This window comes from Neopsephotus bourkii, unplaced genomic scaffold (assembly GCF_033783945.1).
Source record: "Neopsephotus bourkii isolate Nb327-2 ecotype Australia unplaced genomic scaffold, CSIRO-AGI_Nbou_v1 NB_107, whole genome shotgun sequence".
Taxonomy (NCBI): Eukaryota; Metazoa; Chordata; class Aves; order Psittaciformes; family Psittacidae; genus Neopsephotus; species Neopsephotus bourkii.
In genome coordinates, this window is record NW_026900624.1 from 12,306,571 (window position 1) to 12,328,125 (window position 21,555).

General features: G+C 46.2%; 1 long non-coding RNA gene across 1 annotated transcript; it reads left to right on the forward strand.

Annotated features, from left to right (window-relative positions):
- The first annotated feature begins 5,106 nt into the window (after positions 1-5,106).
- Positions 5,107-11,814, forward strand: LOC133216388 (uncharacterized). Its single transcript, XR_009726631.1, has 3 exons — positions 5,107-5,891; positions 7,296-7,619; positions 11,676-11,814. It is a non-coding gene; the product is annotated as an uncharacterized LOC133216388 (long non-coding RNA).
- Positions 11,815-21,555: the final 9,741 nt, after the last annotated feature.

Sequence of the window (21,555 nt, forward strand, 5' to 3'; positions counted from 1 at the left end):
ATCTCTGTTCACGTAAGGCATAGTGGTTGTACCCTGCTCCAGACCAGTCTGCTCAGAGGCTCTTTCGCTCCCCAGAAAATTCCACAGTCCATCCCTGGTATTCTTTGTTCACTCTTTGTATTTGCCAATAAAGTACGGAAGTAACATCCCGGATCTTGGGAGGTGTTTCCATCACAACCCATTGCTACCTCTCAGATATGTTACAACCAGGTAAAACCATACCAAAACCCATATTAATTGTTCCACTGTTACCCAGTTGGCTAAAAACTGGGAGTCTCCTCTTGGTATGTTTCAAGGCTGATCTTAGGGACAGACCAAGGCAACCATCATTTTACAACATTAAAAGGTTCTCTCCAGTGAAGTAAAATAAATAGATCGAATGCTCCAAAATGTGTGTGTAAGAAGGAACAGGCACTGCCTGAGATCCCCCTACATGAGGCCAGTGTTGTAGGCAGGCCACTTTTACACGGAAATTCAAAATGCATTACCATGAAACACCCTCTCGTAGGGGTCCTACCCCAAGCTATCTCAAAACCACCCTAATCTCTTCTTTCAGTGGGTAGTTTGTTTCACATTTGCGTTCCTTCAACAGGTCAAAAGCTGTACCAGTGTCCCATGCCTTTATTTCAAGAAGTCACAAGAATGCACCTCAATCTCCAATCTCTCTGGATGCTATGTTCTCTTCTTCTACACCAAACCTTTCTCTGCTTCTATGCTAGCAGCTCTGTCCGTAGCTCTTCTTATGCTATTACCTGTTCTGTCAAGGAGGGGTTTCTGCCCCTTTTCCCATATTATTCATATTATCTCATTGCAGATCCCATTATAGTGTTCCTAATCATTACCAAGGGCCAACAACCATCTCACTCCCTCACACATTCACATCAGAGCTGTGTGCTATTCTGTCCTTTCTCTGAACCTCCTTCCAGTCCTGAATAAACATCTCAGCTCCAGTTCTCTTGGCCTTCTGCCACTCCTTTGACTTCTGTTTGGGCTAGGTGGTCTTTGGGCCTCCCTGCTATTCACACACCAAGCTTTCCAGTTCCTCTCTAGCTAGGATTTGTGTCCGTACTGTGCACAGGTTTCTCTTAACTCTACTGACAGACAAGGCAGAAGAATCATTGTGCTGGAAGGCACTGATGGGTGGCATCTGTGACTTCTTTGATCTATAGCCAACTGCAGAGGTGTTAGAAAACTGTGGTTGGATTTGGCATGTGCCAGGCATCCAATGTGTGTTCCCTATTTATTTTTCCTTTTGGTTTTCAGGATTCTCTCTCCCAAATGAATATATGATCTAACTAATTTATTCCACTACTTGAAAGAATGTAAATACAAAAATGCCATCCAACAACCACAAGAAGACATACGGAGGCAAGTCAAAGAATCAGTACTGCAGAAATACACACGTGGATGGCTCACGATCCATTATCATATTTAGCATTCAGAGAACCTAATCCCAAAGCCTTTGCAAGCCAAGAATAAGATAGAGAATAGCAGATGGAGACATGGGGAAAAAAGTAAACTAGTCACCACATAACTTTTTATATTAGTTTCAATGCATTTTATTCTTCTCAGTTTCTCAGGATGCCATTGGATTTGTGCATGACTGAATTCTTAGTACTTGTCTATTTGACATTGAAACTGATGGTATTTGGGAAGGCGTTCACTTCCTAGCTGAAGAACTGTTCCATTTGTAATTAGTAGTAAACAGGCACCACAGTAATCTCAGTAACATACAAGTATTCTAATGTGTTTTTCTCCTTGAGCAGGGTTTGGTGGTTGGTTTGTGGCTTTTTTTCCAAGATCTCTTTTTAACCAGCAAAATCTTTCCTTTATATGTTTGTGTTTATATACAAATTTAGTTGCTCATGTTATGTTCCCTGAATCATTTATCAGTGTACTGTAAGGAAATGACCTATCTGCCCCCTTTTCAGGGTAGCCCCATGCAATGATCAGGAGGCTGAAACTCGTAGTTAAAGGCAGGCTCTCAGAACACAGGTTTAGACTGACTACAAGCAAGCATGTGTACCCTTCATCTCTATCACACCACCCGGGCCTGCTCGGTACGGGAGTTCGGGCACGACGTGCTTGGTGGCCCGGCCTCGGACACCTGTGACGGCAGACACTTGTTCTCCAGCTGCCTTCCCCTCGGTGTGATTGCGCCCGGTCTCCACAGCACCCAGGCTCATGTGACAGGCTCTTATCTCCCGCAACATTAACCCAGCACAGACCTCCTCTTCCTCCCGGCCCTCTCAAGCGAACGTCAAAGCGGGTCGCTCTCCCCGGGCCACCCCCTGCCCCGGAAGCCTGCTGGGACAGTGAAGCCACCGAGCACCCCCTGCGCCGCCCTCCCTCCAGGCGGTTGCCGCCTGAAGCAATGTGGCCGCCGCTACCGTATGAGGATTCGTTTCTTGACCCTGCCCCAGGCCAGCCGCTCCCGCCGGCGGCGCGGGCGCCCCACAAGCTGCTGTCCCTCCCGCCGCGGCCGGGCCGCCAGAAAGGGCATGGGGCCACCTTAAGAGCGCGAGGAGCCCCCGCACGCAGCGCCCGGGCGGCTCCTCCCCGCCCCGTGTCGCATCCAGCCTGAGAACGTGTGGCGGGGAGCCCAGGCGCTGCGGGGACGCGCCGCCGAGCCTGTCCCGGCCCACGGGACAGGGAGCACGGCTCCCACGGGCAGAGGGGCAAGAGCGGCGGCTGGTGTGCTGGGACGGGGGCAGCTGGCGGGGTCCGCTAGCTCCTTCGTTCTACAGCGCTCATTGGCGGGAAACGGGGGCAGGGGTGTCCCGCAGCCCGCTGCTGGGTTGGCTCTTGCAAACGTCCATCAAAGGGCGACGGCGGCGGGGGAGAATTCGTCCTTCTGATTGGCCTCTGCCTGAGAGAAGGCGGGCCAGAGGGAAGGGAGGAGCAGCTCCCATTGGTCACCCCCAGCGTGTCAGTCAGATGAGTCATAAAGGGCCGCGCGGCCGGCTGGAGCGGAGCGCGGGCCGCGGGCCCCCGCGGCGGGGCTGTTTGTCACTGCGCACCAGTCACTTCCTGTCCGGGGCCGACGGCTTCCGGAGAGCGCCGCGGCCCACGCCGGGTGTCCGTGTCCTTCGGCTGGCGCCAGCGCATGCGCGGCCGGGATGGCGGTGTCGGGCCGTGGCTTGCAGCCGCGCATGTCATGTCGCAGCGGCGCAGGGCTGCTTCGCTTCGGAGTCGCCTCGTAGCCGGTTCCTCCCTACATGTGGGGAGCGCGCGTGTAAAATGGCAGAAGGTGTCTGCGTGTTGTCTCCTGCAGTTTCACGCAGCGTCCGTTACGTTTGCGGGTGGAGCGGGACTGTGCCCAGCGCCAGGCATTGGCGTGCTCGGTTCAAGCATAGCGTGCAGCCCTTGGGTGTGTGGTGGTGGTAACGCAGGGGAGCGTAGTATCCCTCTTGCTGTCATACTTGGCGGTCGTGCCGCTGTAAATGGGAGTAAAAGGAGCCACTGAATTTGATTTGAGACATTTGCGCAGCAGCTGTGGCTGAATTCACAGGGTGAAGTGTATCCTTTCCCCACCTAGGGTCCACTCGAGCTCAGAGTGTGTTCAGTTGCAACTGTGACTGCTAAAGGAGTGTGCAAATGTACCTGTGCCAGGTTACATGAAAAAATAAAAAGTCATCCCTGCTTCAGAGGTGTCAGTCGCTGGGAAAGATAGTGGAATGCTTCAGGTATACAGAAGCCCTTCTCTGTCACCACCCACAGAAGCAGTTTTACATGGACTATCTTGTCTCTGCCGTGGGCCCAGCCCTGCTTTCAAGAAGGACCTGCAACTATAGGAGGCTTTCCCTGAAGCCTGCAGAAGCCTAAGGCAGGACGTTAATAGGAATTTCCATACAGAAACTCTTTTGCAAAAGGAGGGGAGACCTAGTCTCCATTTCTCAGTGACTGATGGTTTGGTCTTTGTGCCTTCCAGGCCTGACTGTGTAGGCTCCAAGCCATCGGCTTGGTTGCGGTAGTAATTTTTCAGACTACTGCTGCACTTTAATGTGCTTTGAAGCAGTTGTGTGAATTACAGAACTAACAAAGCCTGGTTGCTTATCAGTTTTGGTCTCACAGTTGGATTCTTTGATGATTGATAAAGCACAAGTTCTAACTGATGCTTTCCCCCTAATTTGTAATGTCTCTTTTCATTCTGGTTCTCTTACGCCTTTTAAATCTAGTGTGTACTGTGACCTTCCCTCTGCAAGGACAAAAATAAAGTCTTTCTCCTGTGTTTGGTCTCTTATTTTCGTGAACTCTACAGGAGTTCTTGTTTTTTTATATCTCTGCAATGGACTTTTATTCTTACTGTAGCTCTATAGCAAATGTTTAAATCTGGCACCTGCTTCACCCTCAGTCTTTCAGACAGGTGTAGTGGCTGTAGATAAGTACCAGAGCAGAGTGGGGCTCATTCCCAAGGATCATGAGCAGAAGGAGGCTGCTCCTTCTGCATCTGCCCAAGGTTGAATGCCCTATTTGAAAGAGATGTTCTAGCATATTGTAGGTAAATGCTTGTTACCAGCTTTGTATAGTTGGAGGCAGTTGCTTCTTTAAGCCTTTTTTTTTCTTGAAACTCTTTGTGTGAATGATTAAATATTAATGGAGACAAAAATAGGTGGATTATAAACTCCTGTCTTCATGACATTCAATCAGTATATGTGAGATACCAGGGAGATGCAAAATGACAAATACTTACAGGAAAATATTTAATTGCATGTTCAGACTGTGGTATCTCTGATAGAAAGCAACGTGGGGAGCAGGATTTGGGATCCACATCTCCCACAAGCTGGGGAAAATGTTTTAACCATGACATGCTTGGTCTGCCCGTCCTTTCCTATGGGTTCCTTGTGGCTGAGATGTGCTCTGAATAGGCCCCATGAGCGATATTTTCTAGACTAGTGGGGGAAAATCAGACACAGGAATCTTGTTCTGGAGCTTCCATTCAAGCTGAAAAGTTTGGAGTGTGAAGTCAGAGGTGATGGAAATCATACTTAAATGCAGACTTCTGTGTGATTTTGGTGCTTATAAGGCTAGAGAGCAGGGGACAGCTGGGGATGGGATTCCTGGCTGCCCAGTGCTTTGAGGTCTTCTGAAGTGTTTTCTGTGGCCTGTTCTGCTGTGCTTTATTCTAGCAGACTTGGATGAAACAAAGGAGCTTTCTTGGGCAGAGAAGGGGATGTCAGTAAAAGAAGTGAATTTGTTCTAAGTGCATTTTCAGTTCACGCTGGTTTTCTTTCAGTGTAAAACATCTAAAAAGTTTTCCATGAGAAAATTATTTTTGTGATAACTGAACTTTCCTAACTCAGAAGGTTTATGTAGTATTCCTATGTTAAGGATTATGAAGTACTTACAAATAAGATGTTTCAGTAGTTAGACAAAATTATAATCAATGTCAGATTCTAAGGCCCAACAGCTCAGAGGCACTCTTACATGTTATGTTAGACAGGTTCAATGAATACAAAAAACAGTGGAGCATGGTTTTTAGTGATTCCCTGCTAAAAAGCTGTATGCGAAAAGGTACCTTCTTACTCAGCAGTTAAGATGCTTAGGTGCATTCTGACCTTCTGGCTTGGCGGGCTGAGATGATTTTTACTGCTTTCCTTGCCTGTTAACCCTGCAGAATTAAAAGAATAGCTGTAAGAGAGGAAGCTGGATATTGCTTCTTTCTGTACCGAATTGACAAAATTGTATTCTAAGTTTCAGATAGTCATAGTGAAAAAAACACGGGATCAATTAGTAACTGTCCTTAAAGGAAACCCCTGGGTTCTGCTTCAGAGTTTGGGTCTTCATATTAGGCAATGGTGCCAGGAGAGAAAAGCTGTGGTCACATCCCAGGGCTGACAGCAAGGAAAGCTCTGCCTTCCTTAAGTGAGGATAGAAGTTGCCGTGAGACGGTAAATGTAGAACCATCTCAACTTGCTTTTCAAAGAGCCACTACACTTGGCAGACACTGACACACAAAAGTCTGATTAGCAGGCTGTCTACCACTTCAAAAGCTGATGCTATGAAAGTGCAGACAGGATGTAAGGTTTGATCGCAGTAGCTCAAACTAATGAGCAGTTCATGCTGTTGCATTCTGACTGAGAAGTAGACATCAGAGTTAATAGTAAAATATTAAAATCCTTAGAAGTGCTGCAGATACCTATGATATCAGCAATAATAGTCTCAGATGACAAGCATTCCTGAGGATCAAAAGAAAACTAGGATGCCCATGTGACTTCAGTTATAATTTCTGAGAAGCTGGGAGTCAGGCAAGAGGTTCTTCAAAATTTACAGTAGGCAGAATCTTGAATTTGCAGCATGTAATAATTAGGAGGGAAGCTAGAATGGGAAGTCACAGAGCAAACAATGAAATTGATGGAAAGTATAAATGAAAGTCCAGGACGGCTGTGAAAGAGTTACTGGATGTGTTGGAATCAAGGGAGGTTAAGGGAACAATGAAGAAAGAGTTTGCATTTTCATAGCTACCTTCAGGTTTGAGGGTGTAGGAGGCTTTTATATTCTTATCCTGTGAACAATCTGGTTTTTACAATGAAGCAGCTTTTTGAGATTGAGCTCTCCTAAGGAGAAATGTTGGACCAAACTAATAATTTAAACCATAATATGGCATACCTCCAAGAATTCCAGAGAACTTCAAGTGAGAAGTAGTTGGGCACCTGCATTCTTGGGTTTGGAAATATGTGGTTTCTCAGAGAAAGATGTCATGGTACCAGAGCATCAAGAGAGACAGTATGGACTGTAACTGCAATTAAATAAAAGGTGCTAGGGATGAAGCAGGGAAATAGAATAGTGAAGTTTTTATCTGTTTCTTGAAAGCTGGTCAGAATGGTAATTAAAAATGTGTCAAAGCACCTGGAAGACTATGATAACCAAGATGAATTATTTAAGCAACGAGTATCTCATAAATCCCCTCCTCAGTTTTCTGGATGTGTCAATAAAGAAGTTAATAAAAGAGAAACATTTAATCTGATATATGTAGAGTTTTAAAGGCATTTGAGGCTGCTCCACAAAGGCAGAATCCTGACAGGGAAAAGCGATTACTAATGTAGGTCACTTTGGGGCCTTATATTGCTTCATATTTGAATTCATGGCCTTGGCATAAATAAAAAGAGCATTTGGATGAAATTTGCTCATGGCACAAGGACAGAATGATAGGATATTATAAATGAATACTGAAAGACCTCTGAGATTTGGATGAAATGAAATCTTGGATGAGATTCAGGTATGCAGAATTTAGTGCCATGAATATAGGGACTAACATACATTCATTTATTTATTTATTCCCTCTGGGAACTCAGTTCCTGGAAATGAAAGAGAAGGAGGAAAAGGATCTTTGAGCATTAGCTGGTCACACACAATGAACTGCTAAAAGGTAAATGGGATCCAGGAAAGTATCAAGAGCATTTTCTATTTTAAAAATCTTGTATAGAATATTGTTAGGAATTCTGATCATTCATTCTCAGTAATAATTAGTTCAAAGTGAAACAGATGTAAGAATGGCCTCTAGGACTTTCTAGAGAATGAAGACACTATCACCAGAACTTTGGTCTTAAAAGCTTTGCCTAGGAAAACGGAGACTGAGAGGGGATCTGGCCAGAAACACACCTGGTGGTAAGCAACAGGTAGGGAAAGGAGCTTTTAATTGGAAGGATGCTACTACTTTAAGACTGAATATGTATAAAGTGGCCCAAGTCAGGCTGAACAGTAGGAAAAAAAAAATCAGAACTAAGTAGGGACTTTCAAAATTGGCTTCCCCTAAACTGTGCAAACAAAAACTGTGTAAGAATTTCAAGCATTAAGCAGCACAGTGTAAGATGAGAACTGGTTTTAAACAAGAGGTGTCCTATAAGCAGCAAGCAAAGGGTGGAACTGAGCAATTAATTTTCATGGCAAAAGGTTAAAAGCAGAATCTCTTAGGGATTTATCATGTGTCCTGTGTTGTGTTTCTTTGTTGTTCATCTGGTAAGAGGAAAAAAAGTGAACAGCAAAGCAACAACCTCTACAGAAAACAAAGGTACTCAGAGTAACTGTATTAGAGAGGTTTCTGGAGTACTTTGGGCAGACCTAAACAGGGAAGGCATGTGAACAGCACACAGTAACTGAAATTCTGTATCAACAGTGCAATGGCAAGGGCTGATGTTACTCCTGGGGTTTAAATTAACTCTACATCAATCATAGACATGAGATTTCATCGCACATTGTGTGATGTCCATGGTGTGGACAATCTTACCTGAATGCTCCAGGGAGAACATGGATGTCTGCCCTTAAAGAGGAGACTTCAGGAAATGATGACATGAGCTATTAATGCATGTAAGGACTCAGAGAGAGGAACTGGAAAAACTGAGATTGCTGTTTTGAAAAGGAGAGATATGAAAGTGGACAGATAATTTATAAAGTAATTGCTGGAGTAGAAAAAGTAGTCTTGGAGCTTCTGTTCTTCCTGTATCACAATCTGAGAACAAGGGACCATTCAATGAAACGGGGGAGTGAAAATGAGGAAACGCTTTTCCAGATCATGACATTACACTGGTAAATTCATTGCCGAAGGAAGTGGTAGAGCCAAATACTTCACTAGCTTTCAGAAAGCTCCCACAAGTATCTTGTGCTGTTCTCAATGGCAGTATAGTTGGGACAGGGGTATTTCTTAGGGTTATGCTCCTAAAGCTGTTGAGATGCTGTGAGGTGGAGCATCCTGGCTGAGGACACCAAATTATCTGGTAGGTGACTGATGCCCAGGAGAGACTGTAGTGAATGATGTCTCAAAGGTGTATGAGTCACACTGAAACATAACTCAGTTTAAAATGAAGGTACAGAGCTGAAGAAGGGAGTTGACCTATGTTTCTTTTCATAGCCATTTGCTGTCCTATACTTCCACTCAGCCTAAGGTGGTAGAGTGGAAACAGGAAAAGGAAACAGCCACCGAACTTAATTCAGTTTCTTCCCTGAACTGTCAAAGGTTTTTGATCAGTCCATGCTGGAAACCACAACATAGTCCTTCAAGTAATGTTACCATTGGCCAGAAATGGTCTTAATTACTTGAAGGACTTTGTGACAGTATTGCTAATTGTGTTTTGAAGTTGTTGGTTTATAGGGACAGACAGCATCAGATGACCTGTCCAGGGAGGGAACTGGGATAACTGCATTCCTGTGCGTAATCAAAATATTTTTGACTCAAATATCTGAGAAGACAAAGGATGAATAGAAGGGAAAAGAACTATTTTCAAAGGCTCTTGTAAGGTTTTTCAAAGGATTTTCAAATGGCTGCTGTCCTGAAATACTGTCTTCTGCTTAAGGAGTCTGTGTGAGGGAGAGAGATTACTTGATAACAAATTAGTAGTAAACGCTTGCAGAGTCCCTGAACACCAGTAGGCTTGGTTCAATCTGTAAGCTTTGAAATCTTAATGTGAATTGTCCTTAGCCCTTCTTAAGAATAGTATGAGCCAGCAGTTCTGCTCTGGGTTGCTTAAAATGGCACTGCTGCAGTTATGACATGTACTTGGTGATGATGCAAAATATTCAGAGCTGAGTTAGCCTGCAGCCCCTGGAAGAATTACTGTCAGCAAGATGAGGAGCCATATACTCAAAATGACTGGTTCTGGCCTGGAAGACTTAGCATTTGCTTCCTATTGGGTTTAGAAAGTCTATGCTTCCCCAACTGTAGCTTTGTAGTGGTATCTTACACATGCAAGCCAGTAGCTCAGGAATACAATGAAAGAAGTACTTGTATTTCCCAGCACTCCTGTTCAGTTCTTGATAGGCAGCACAAGATTTAAGTGAGCTGTCCTTTCCAGCTCAGAAAGAACATGGGGATCTGAAGATGAAGCTCTGGGAATACATGAATCCTGTGTTAGTGTTCAGAGTAACCTGGCTTTGTTTCAAACCAGCATTGGCTTTGGCTCTGATTGGAGTCTTTGTGACTGGAATCTAATCAATGGGAGTCGTGTGGTAAAGCACAGCTCTGTGGCAGAGCAATGCAAAAAGGCAATGCAGTTTAAACCAAAACCAAACCAAACAAACAAAGCCCAAAGCAGACAAACAAAATCAGTAAACTTGTCTCTGCCATCATGGTGAATCGAGCATTACGTGACACGCCAATGAAAGATAACTTTGGACCTAATCTGCATTAATCCCTGCCCCAGATGATTTTGGTACCATGCAGAGAGCCTAAAGTAATTGGGAAGTATGAAAAGTGAACAAAGTGTCTATAAATTGGCTCAGTGCCCGCTCAGAGAGAAAGGCTGACTCTGTGGTACTCAATTAAACAGAACTCTTCCCTGGTTCTGAGGCTAACAGGCACGGAGTAGCCATGCTGTTAAACTTTCTTGCCCACCAGCACAGGCTGGCTGCATGCAGACTGACTTCTGGACCGTTCCTTGCCATGTGCTTACTCCTGAACCATGCACAGAACTGTTTGGAAGACTGCTAGTTGGCTGACAATAAAACTTTAAATATCATATTTCAGTGCTGGGGATCACTTCCAGCCACTGTTTCATTTACTAGTGTGGTTGTGTAACCAAATAATCACTGTCACAAAATAGTTTGGAGTGAATAAAGACCTGCTTCTGGCCTAAGAGGCAGGAGTCAGGAGCACCGACATCCACATGGAGCTGGAGTGTGGCCGGCTGCTCCTGGGATTTCATCATCTGCGTTACTGGGTGTGACAAAATGTCATGAGTCATCCCTGCCTCTGGGAACACCAGACTTGGAAATTCACAGGGGACTGCGTGCCTGACTGGTAAAGGCAGTTTGCTGGAGTTTGTGCAAGATGGTCATGAACGAGGTTGGGTAGTTCCAGCAGGCTGGCGCAGGGAACGGGGGCAAGAGCAAGGGTGGCATGGAGGAAGACACAAAGTTAGGGCTCCAAAAAAGAGCTAAGTGTAAATGAGAACAAAAACCAAAGGACTACAGTCAAATGGCATCAGGACGCCCTGCTTCTGAATTGTCCATGCAGTCTTTGGGTTTGGTGCCCTTCTTAAATGGGAAGGGAATAATTCTCTGCCAGAGGATAAAGTGATGACAAGAGGGTGAATTTGTGGCTACCTGCAGAAACTCTTGCGCTGCAGTTTAAGCCGGGCTTCAGCAGAAGCTGCAGTAGTGCCCATGAAAGGAATGTGCCGGGGCATACCATCTGAGATCTCTGTCTTCCATGAGGCCTCTGCCCCTAAGCCAGTGATGGGTCCCTTGGCTAGAGAGGGAATCTGAGGCTGGCTGGTGGTGTGTATGTGCATTGGTAAATAGGGGTGCAATCCTTTAAGGTGATTTCTGCAACAGGCAGGCGAGGTTGGTAATTTTATGCTCATTAACTGACCCACTGTGGATGATTCATTCAGTGGCTCTTGGGGCTAGAGTGAGGATCTCTAATTTAGGGTGAGCTAAACTGCAGGCTTCAGAGGCTAGGACAGAGTCTTGACTACAGCACATGGAACAGTCAAGAAAACTGCTCGTGTTGACTTGAAAACCATGGAGAAAGCTTGCCATGCAAGGAATGATCTGGAATCTAGACTGGATTAAATAATAAATAATTAAATAATCTAGTATCATTAACGGTCTCCCTCGCTCCCTTCTACAGTGACGGAATTGTGATGTGGCCAGAGTAAACGCCTGTGGAATAAATGGAGGAAAACGAGCCTGACTTAGTAGCGGAGGCGCAGATCTCGACGTTTATTCTCCATTTCTAGGTGCTCTTCGGTTGCCACCAGATGGCAACAGAAATCCGTCTGAGCGCGGCAGGATTCTGCAGCGACTGCTCAATTCCTACTGCTTCCCTGCCTGGCAGGTTTGCAGGGGCGTCTGCACAGCCTGCCTACCAAAAAGGAAAGGATAAAGAGAACAAAACAAGCCGGCGTGATTTTGTCGTCACCAGGCACGCAGATGGTGGGGTATGTGCAGCTGGGGGCAGTGGCGGAGCGCTGCTGTGTGATGTGGCGTGTGCTCCCGATGAAGAGGAGCATGGATGCGCCAACCCGCTCTGCAGTCAGCTGCTGCTGACTATTGCAGATGTGTTCTCGGTGACCCAGAAACAAAAATAGCTAAGGGTGAACTCAGGACAGGCGTTGAGGTACGCGAGCAGGCTTCGGGAGAGCCCCGAGGAGCCAGGGGTGCAGGGCTGCATAGCTGTCAGTTAAACATTGCGATAAGTCAGCCATCCCCTCCGTAGCCGCTCTCACGAAGCGGCAGCGGTCCTGCCTGTCCCTGCCCTTCCATTTTGCAACAGGTTCCTCCTAAGAGAAGTGCTGCCGCATCTTTAGCCCCCTGCCCCCAGGCACAAGCGCATCGCTTAGCAACCCCTGAGACGAGCGGGAGAGCCGGTTTCCAGGGGCAACAGGCGCATTTTTACATCATAAATAACTGTTCGGGTGCTCCCGAACACCTCCCGTTTGCTCTGGCTGGGCTCACAGCGTCAGACAGCTGGAAACTGAATCCCTAAAAGTGGCCCTCTTTTCCAGGAATGGCAGAGGGGAGCTTGGAAAGAGGGCTTCACTGTAACGCACACAGCTCATGTAGCTAATAATTCGGCTAAGTTAGCTAGTTCAAGAGACAGGGGCCAGCTCATCTGCCTAGTCCTGGCAGCCTCAGAGTCATTCAGGGAACACGAAAAGGAAGAGAAAGGAAGGAGGAAAGGAGGAGAAAGGAAGGGAGACTGGTGAGGGAAACGGAGAAAGGAAAACAGGGAGTGGGTGGGAGAGCTGGGGCGAGGAGAGGCAGTGCGTGGAATGACTGGGAGGGCAGCTGGGAAGCTCCATGATGAGCATCAGAGAGTGGGGTGCAGATGGAAGGCTTGGGGAGTAAATGTGTGTTGGAAGGAATGCTTGCTAGGATTTAAGTACCCCAGGGAACCTATCTAAAACTTGGAATTAAAACCAAGACAAAGGGAATTTTAAATTGCAAAAAGATCTAGAGCTGGGGAACCTTAGGAAAAATGAGACTTGGCTGTAAGCCAGCAGTCCTAGGGCACAGGAAGGAAATCAGGAAACTTCAATACACATGCCACAGACATGACGTTCATTGCAGATCCTCTGCAACAAAACAGCGAGAGCCCTGCTGTAGCCAAATAATAGTGTTTTCTATATTGTATTGTCAACAGAAAAGCTCTAGGAAATTTTACAGATCTGTGCACATCTGGAGAGCAGGCCAAGCTCTTCATGCCTGTTAAAACAAGATCATACATCAGTATTTCTTTAAGTGCAAAAGGATACAGCTAAATAAACTTTGTCATGCTATTTTGCGTTATCCACAATGCATTATGGATACGTGTGCCTACGTGTTGTTTTGTAAGTGGTCTGGCCTTTTAAGGCTTCCTGTTTATCATTTTCTTGTAGCTTGTATCCTCTTTTTAACAGCATCAAGGAAAGAAAAGCCAGTCCAGTGGAGGAAATGGTTAGGTGTCATAAGGAGACAAGAGTGTTGCAGTGTATTAGTGTGCATTTAAAGATGTAAAAGACTAATTGATCTTAAAGTTGAATGAGTAACACAAAATAAGTATCTAGACTTTAGCTAAAGTTCCCCAGTATGTGGCCACCCCACCCCTGGCAGTGCTCAAGGCCAGGTTGGACAGGGCTTAGAGCAACCTGGTCTAGTGGAAGGTGTCCCTGCCCATGGCAGGGGGTTGGAACTGGGTGAGTTTTAATGTGCTTTCCACCCCAAAGCATTCTGTGAGTCTGTGATTCAATAATTCAGCCATCTTCAACCTCAGACGAGAATGCTGTGGTTCAGCTAACAGAGACAGGTTTGTCAATCATGGTGGTTCCCTTGTCTTGCAGGGCAGGAGGGAGCGCCCTGTCCTCACCACAGCCCTCCCTGTTTGGTGTCCCCGGGCTCTGGCCGATGGAGGGGAGTGCTGGAATAGGTTGGCTCCCATTACGCAATCCAGATTTTGCTACCACTTGCCTTGTCCTGGATACCACAGGCAGCCCTGGGAAGGTGGGATCAGGCCTCCTCATTGTTCCTGATGTTAGCTGTTATTCAGCCCTATCTGTAACCTTTTGCATTCATGCTTTCATTCCAGCCTTGTATTCTAGTCTCTGTGCCCTCTCTGCTTCCCTGTACGATCAGCACGGTCCTCCTGGCTCTTGGCCTCACCTTATCCATATCTAAGATAGAAAATAAGTTCTTTGTTCTTCTATTAAAAAAATATTGTCTTTGAATTAGAGGCAGGGACAATAAACCTATAGTGAGAAGAAAGTACATATTAAACACATGCAAAGGGAAAGCAGCTAAATGAGAAAAGCCATGTGATTCACCTGAGAGTGGGTTAAAAAATACCTTGTGAGTAGTTGAGTCTGAAGGGAAAAGCAAGACTTGTGTCCTGTTTAGGGTGATGAAGACATTGTGTAAAGGATCCTCTTTGGGGCAGAAAGGGAGGAAAAAAGAGACAGGTTCCAAAAGATGATGGCCAGAAAAAAACCCGAGAGACTTCTGGAAAGCATGTCAGAAACCGATAAAAACTGAGAGGTACACAAAGAAACACAGATTTATGGCTTCAATTAGGAGTCAGTGTACACCTCTTAGATTCTAACTTGATCCAGTTAACATGACTTAAAGCCGGTCTGCTGTGTCCATATTAAATTGATTAAATGACCAGATTATCCTTTGTGGCTAACATCACACCATCAACTCAGCCTTGATTACGTCCAAAACAAAGAGGAGGGGGTAGATGTTGGAAAAAATGAGTCTGGAGAGGAGACAGATGATGGAGAGGAGATGATGCAGAAGGTCAGTGTGGCAAGGGCAAGGGGGATGTGCAATGTGCAAGAGAGGATGTGCAGGAAATGGGCAATGCTGGGTACAGAGCATAGCACAGAAGCTTGAGTGAGAAAGGGGACTCATTGCAGGACAGGAAGTACAGGGCAGATGTGTGAGAAGGGAAGGCTGGGGGATCCTGTTGCACATTCCCATCACTTTACCTGTCTCGGAGCTTTGGCAGCAGGGATGCTGATGTAGGAGAGAACCTAAGAAGGGGCAGGGATTCCTGCTGCTGTGGAGGTGGGGAACAGGTGATAATGGGATTACAGAATGAGAAAGCTTGAAGTCTATTTCCAGGTCTGACATGAGTGACCCTCATCATAGGGCATGGGCGTTAAATAACTCTGACCCTTGTAAAATATTGGGAATATCAGTTGCCACTGCTGTTGTAGTTTCTCTGTGCAGTCCTTAACATGGTGTCCTGAGTAAAGAGTTAATGACATATGAAGGCTGACTTTGTCTGGAGAGATGCTAAGATGCCCAGGAAGATTTCCTTGATCTAAGGCCTTACTGGCTGCAGTGGCTCATGTTGTCATTGAATCTAGCCATACTTATTTACAAGGGGAAATAAACCAGCGTTCATCTCAGTGGGACCATTATTCTGCTATGGCTGTCCCTGTATCTGTTTTCATAGAAAATAAAAATTACCTCAATCAGTAATAAGAACCCTGCTTCCAAACCCATTTTTAGTCAGGAAGAGAAGCACAGAGCTTTGAAACAACACACACCAGAAACGGGTCATGTAGCTATCAAATCAAGCGTTCTTTGTGAAACAGGCTGATAAGGATTTTTTGTAACAGATCTAAGATGAGATGACTCATATGAAAAACTACAAGATGAATTTGTTTACACTTCTGAAAAGCTGCCCATTTGTGACCTACACTTTATCAAATGCAGATAAAAAGCCTAAAATGATCCAATGCACAGCAGAAGAATGACAAACAGTTGCTGTGCTTATGTGGCCCATGACGGAGTCAAAGGAAGCATCACTGGGAGAGCTCAGGATGTTTTAGCACGGTCACAGACACAGACACTCCTTGTCTGAAAGGAAAAATGTCAGCCTTTTACCAAAATCATGAGCCAGAGTAGCCCTTCAAGTTGCTGTACACCTAAAGTTCTATACCTAACGTTGTTGTATACCTGAAGGCAGAACCTTTGTCCCAGATGGAGCAAGTGAGGACACCTGTGAATGGAAGACAGCCATCAAGGTTTAAAGGGGAGGAAGTGCCTTGTGTCATTTCCAAGCTTCCTAGAAACAGATGAGATGGTGAGGTGAGAGGGATTGCACTGTGCCCTGTGGCAAGCCCAGAGGCACCACGGAACTGCTGCAGCCTGCTCATGGAGCCAGCCTGGCCCTGCAGAGTTTGTGTCTTTGTCCCTCCAGCCCCTATGGGGTGCAAGGAAAGGACCTTGCAGATGCTGCAGACCCACACCTGCCCAGGATCACTGGTCCTGGGTGGGTGCTGGCATGCTGGCTCTTGCTGTGACAGGGATATCCCCTTGGCAGCACTTTTATTCCAGCCTTTTGGAGATGAGAGGGGAAGAAGGAGAGCATAGGTAAAGGAAGTAAGGAACAAGTGAAAGGGGAAAGGAGGGGACACCCTGTAGGTCTGATCGCGGTATTTGTGGCTGGGCAGCCAATGGCTTTCATAGGGGGCAAGTATAAAGACATCAGCCCCTCTGTTCTTTAGAATGAAAGAAAATCTGGAAGCAGAGAGTTGCAGAGTCCTGCAGACAGCACAGCTAAGGTTTCGATCCAGATGTGGCTCCTCCTTCCGCTGTGCTGCCTTTCAGCTGCCTGTGCTCCCTAGTGAAGGCAGGTGAGACTGGTAGGCTGTGTGGAGGATGGAGATCAAGCCAGTTCAGCTGAGGCTGGAAGCCTTGCGCAGGGGGACACCGGTATCAGAGTCCCCAGAGCAGGAGGTGTTGCCCTGAGGAAAGTGGGAGGGTAATTACATGTCAGAGAATTAGGAAGGCAGCTGAAGAAAGTGTCATAGGGCACAGGGTGAGGGCAAAGATTTCAAAAGGTAGCAGAAGTCCTCCGCAAGGATTACCTGGGTGTGTAACCCAGGGATGCTGCAGGCAGAGGGAGCCCCAAAGGAAAGAGGCTTGTGGAAGAGCTGTTGTAAGGTAGGGATTGACACAGGGGTGAGCATATACAGGCTTGTCTGTGTTGGATTGCTGTGTTTAAGCTGTATCCAGTTTTTCAGGCTGTAATAGCTTATGTTCATGCGATTCGTGCAGTGGGTAGGATAGGTGATGTATATTCTCCTGTTCTCTTTGAAAGGCAGTTAGATTTATTATCACTTACAATGCTGTGGGTACATCTTAATTTCACGCTGGTGGAGGCTGACAGATTGCATGTGGTGGGTCACAAAGTGGGGCATCTCTGGTGGGGTTCCAAAGCTACAGGCAAGGTGGGGATACAGGGAGCACAGAGTGGGGGGAACACGTTACTTGAATGCCATTGATTGTTTGCAGAATTTGCAGCATCTTTCCTGCTGGGGAAGAGCCAGAGTAAAGTCAGGGCAATTGTAAGGTCCTCCCTGCATGGATAAGATCCATATCTGCTCCATGTGGGCTACTGCCACTGCCACAAATGCCCAACTCCTGTGTATGTGTGCACTTGCTCCTATTCTTGTTATGCCTCTCTGCTTAAAGGATGACACAAAAGGGTACAGAGGCAACAGAAGAGGAGGGTAACTTGCTGTGGAGCAGCAGCAATAGCTTATCTGCCTTACAAGCCAGCCTAAATGGGAATTTGGAAGAGAAAATGTCCCCATATCAGGCACTCTACCTGTAGAGTTACCCCACTGAGGTATCTCAAACATCCTCACTGGTTCATTGGAAGTTGAAACACGACTGCCCACGAGCTGAGCCTGTGGCAGGGGAAGGAAACAGAGTGGAACTGGAAAGGCTGGTATCTGCTGGGGAGCATGGGCACGGTTTATTGCCTGAGAGCCGGGTGTGTTTGTCAGCCAACACAAACTGACCTCCCTGTTGTCTTCGGGGCACCCTGAAAACTGACCAGCGGAAGGGGCCGGGCAGATTCAACACCCGCACCCGCTGCCTGGCAGAGCGTGCTGAGCATGTATAAACCTGCTGCACCACAGCAGTTTGCAGCGCGTCCAGCCAGGTATGAGGTGATTAGGGAGCCAAAATTAGAGACAGGAAAAGATGTGTGATATTTCACCATGCCATGTGGATTCTGTGTGACTGCAGTCTAGGCAGGTCCTTTACTGCACTGCAAGCCAGCATGGGTTGGGTTAGCCTTCTGAATACTCCAGTGTGGAGAACAGGCTATAGGGATGGAAGAGCAGGTTGCATTTTTGGTATGTATTCTTCAGTGGTCCTCTCTTTAATCAGATTGTCTCCTGTCTACAACAGCTTAGGAGCAATGAATGTCACAGTATTGAGGAACTCTTATTCCTCTCGGTCAAAATTAACACAAGCAGCCACAACAATGCTATCATGTTCTATGCTGGGATATCCCCAGGGCTGTACCCCAGTTTCTTTTGGTGCATAGCACCAACCAGTGGGTGCCTTTGGTTTTCTCCCGAGTTTAGGAAGAGTGTCCTGCTGGAACATCAGTTTCCCAGTCATCTAAGTACAAGAAGTTGGAGTGTGACTCTAAAGGTGATTTTGTTGTTTCTGGCCTGGGCTAGACGGACAGAGTCTGCCATGTATAGGTTCCCCCGATAGCATCGGCTGTGCGCATTCCCAGCAGGCAAGTGAGGGTTTATGATCCATAACGACATTTTATCACTTCCTAGCAAATTATTCTTTGGTGCCAGAGGCTTTAAGTAAAGGAGCATGAAATCTAGGATGAACATGAACCACACTGAACTTACAGCAACTGCAGTGGCTCTGTTTAGAAGACTCAACAACCGCCTGTGTCATGGTGTCTGCTTTAGAGTCCAGAGGAAGACTATGGATTGCCTAGCTGGTGAAGTACTGGTCTGGGTTGCTGGATATTATGGTTTGATTTATGCTTCATGACAGATTTTCTCTTGGGCCAAACCATGTAATCACTACATGTCCTGGTTCCCATATCAGCAAAACAGAGTTACTACTGATTCTTTTCCCTTATGTATGTAGGTCTTGAGATAGATCTTCAGGACATGGCTATCCCCTGTTGTTTATATACATAGTCATCCCGATTTAACATGGACCCTTTAAGAGGACTAATTAGTCCTATTAATAATCCATATTATTATATGGATTCAGAGAGCTGGCTCCAGGCTCTGAAGATCATGTCATCAGTAGTTTCATTTGTGGGTTTCTGCAGGACTCTCAGCTCTGTGGGGTAAACTCTGGAAGAACTGGGGGAGTGGCTGCCATGGGGAGGCGATTCCAGATCTTACACTGAGCCTGGCACAGAATCGGTTAGGGTTCACGGAGGCTTGGGTCTGCTGTATGAACATCTATTCATACATATCTGAATATCAGATAATGGCAGCAGTGGTCAGACATGTGTTTTACATTTCACCCCACAGTGTAAGGTGTTCCCAGAAATCTTGCATCAACACTTGATTAAGAATCAGTTGCAGATAAATGTTATTTATGGAGTTTTGAGCTTCACTGCATTTGTAGGTCAGTTCAGGATTTAGTGTCTCATGTGACTGGTGCATTGTCTTCTCTGTCTCTGATCCAGTGATTCTTCTGAAAGGTTGAAGAATGTGTTATCTGATAAATCTGCGAACCCATTAAAGGTGGTTTGGCTCAGGATCCCAAATTCCCAGGGAAACCTGAACTTTTGGCATAGTTTTGGCTGAATGGTTGTGGTCCTCCCCACCTCTGTGACACAAAGAGCTACACAGAGCCTGCACTTAGCATCAGGGATAGTGCAGTTGTTTCTTGACCAAGGTAAACTTTGAAGACCTGAAAATCAGTGAGTCACTGAAGTAGTGGGCTTTGCGTAGAAAAGGTAATCCTTCTGCATGCAGTGGAGGAATGCTGCATGTGTTCTGCCCCCATTGCTCAGTGCTGCACTAATTGCTTCACACAAAAATGCTGCAAGAACATCCTTCCCTACACTGTCATGCAACTTGCAGCCAGTTACTTTCTGGAAGTTGGAAGAATATCACCTACCAGAAACAGATGTATTTCTCTATCAGCTGTCTCTGGTTCTGTTTACCTTTTTCTTCATTTTTATTACATCCTTGTCCTTTCTTCCATGTGTATTTCTTTTACACCTTTCTTATATTGTCTTAACCTGCGTCTTGTTTTTCTCTCACTTCTTTTACCCTGACTGTCCTTCATTTTCTGCAAGACAGGTATTTCCCTTATTTTATTTGCTTCCATTTTTTTCTTCATCTCTTTTTTCCGTTTTTCTGTCTCAGTCATGTGCTGCCATTAGAGGAAAACCAGATGAGAGTTAAAGCTGGAGAAGAGGAGTGGTGAGTGGCTGTAGTGGCAGGACACTGGATGGAGTTAAGAAGTAGATCTGACAGGCTGTATCCCACCATTACTATGTACACAACCTCCTCTCTTAAGAGAGGTTCTCAGGCCCACAGCAATGCCTGTCTGAGTTCATGCACCCTTTGTTCGGTTGCTTTTCTACAAACAGGTAGTGCAGCCTTCAATACAGGAGTGTATGAATCTAAAGTGGAATATGGGCAGAATTCAGTCAACTACACTTAAAAACATGTTCCCAAAAAACCACTGTTGGTGACTGTCATAGACTGGATGCAAATTTTTTCATTGCTTTATATCTGAAAATACTGTTTGCATCCGCACTGGATCAGACATGGCATGAAATGCAGTAGTGCTTTGTCTGTTTTTGTATAAATGCCTTTACAGGAAGCCTTTCTCACCACTGGAGGCAACTGGAGGACTTAAGAAATTGCCAACTCTTCACTGTTTTCCTATGTGCTGTTTTGTATTGCAGCTCCCCTGGGGGCTAGCTTTTTGGATCCATAGTAGCAGTATTAATCTGTCCTTCCAGGCTTTTGGTTTCCATTTAAGGGACTGGGAAAGTGTTTATGCTGCAGTGCTCAGCGTTGTGGCATCTCAGTCTCAGATCTACTTTTAGTCTCTCTTTGTCTCAGTTCTGCATCTGAAAAAGGCTTTCTCCTCCTTTCAGTGGGGTGCTGTGAAAAATCAAGGCTGTGAGGTGTCCAGATCCCGCAGTGCTGCAGAAGTGGTGTGTATGCATACATGCCTCAAGTACTAGGGGGGTTTTGCCATTTGCGACATGTTTTGGGGCACCTGACGTGTTTTTCTGCAATTCCCTGAAGACCGAGGATCTGACAAGATAATGCTCTATTCTGTGTCAGTTCCAACCGTGTATTCCGGCAGCAGGAATAACCCAGCAGTCCTTCAGCTGGGGGCATTTGACTCAAAGGCATAGTCCCTGACATCACGCCTGAATTCCCGTGCTCTGCCTCACTCAGCGAAGTCTTCTTGGGCTTTGGCATTTCCTTCATTTCTACCGCCTAAATTCTCCCGCTGTGTTTCCGAGTGGAGGGGGTGTGGGTGTCTCAAGGGGAGATGTCTGCTCCTTGCTCTTACTTCTGGAAGAGCTCATTCTGTTACGTCTGTCTCTTCCCTCTCTCCACTGCCAAGGGAAACCTCCCAAGTTTTCCAGGGAGGATGTCTGTGGGACTGACTGCTGTGAGGTATTCACTTCTTTAGAAATTCGGCTGCTTGGGGATCTGAGATATGCACATATGTATGTGTGAGCAGGTGGGTCAGGAGTGAGGATTACTAAGAGGGGCTTGGCTGTACTGTGGGAAGGGAAGGACAAGGAGCCTTACTGCAGCCTGGAGGAAGACATGAGCAGAGTGCAGAATGTCTGAGCACAAGGACAGTGAC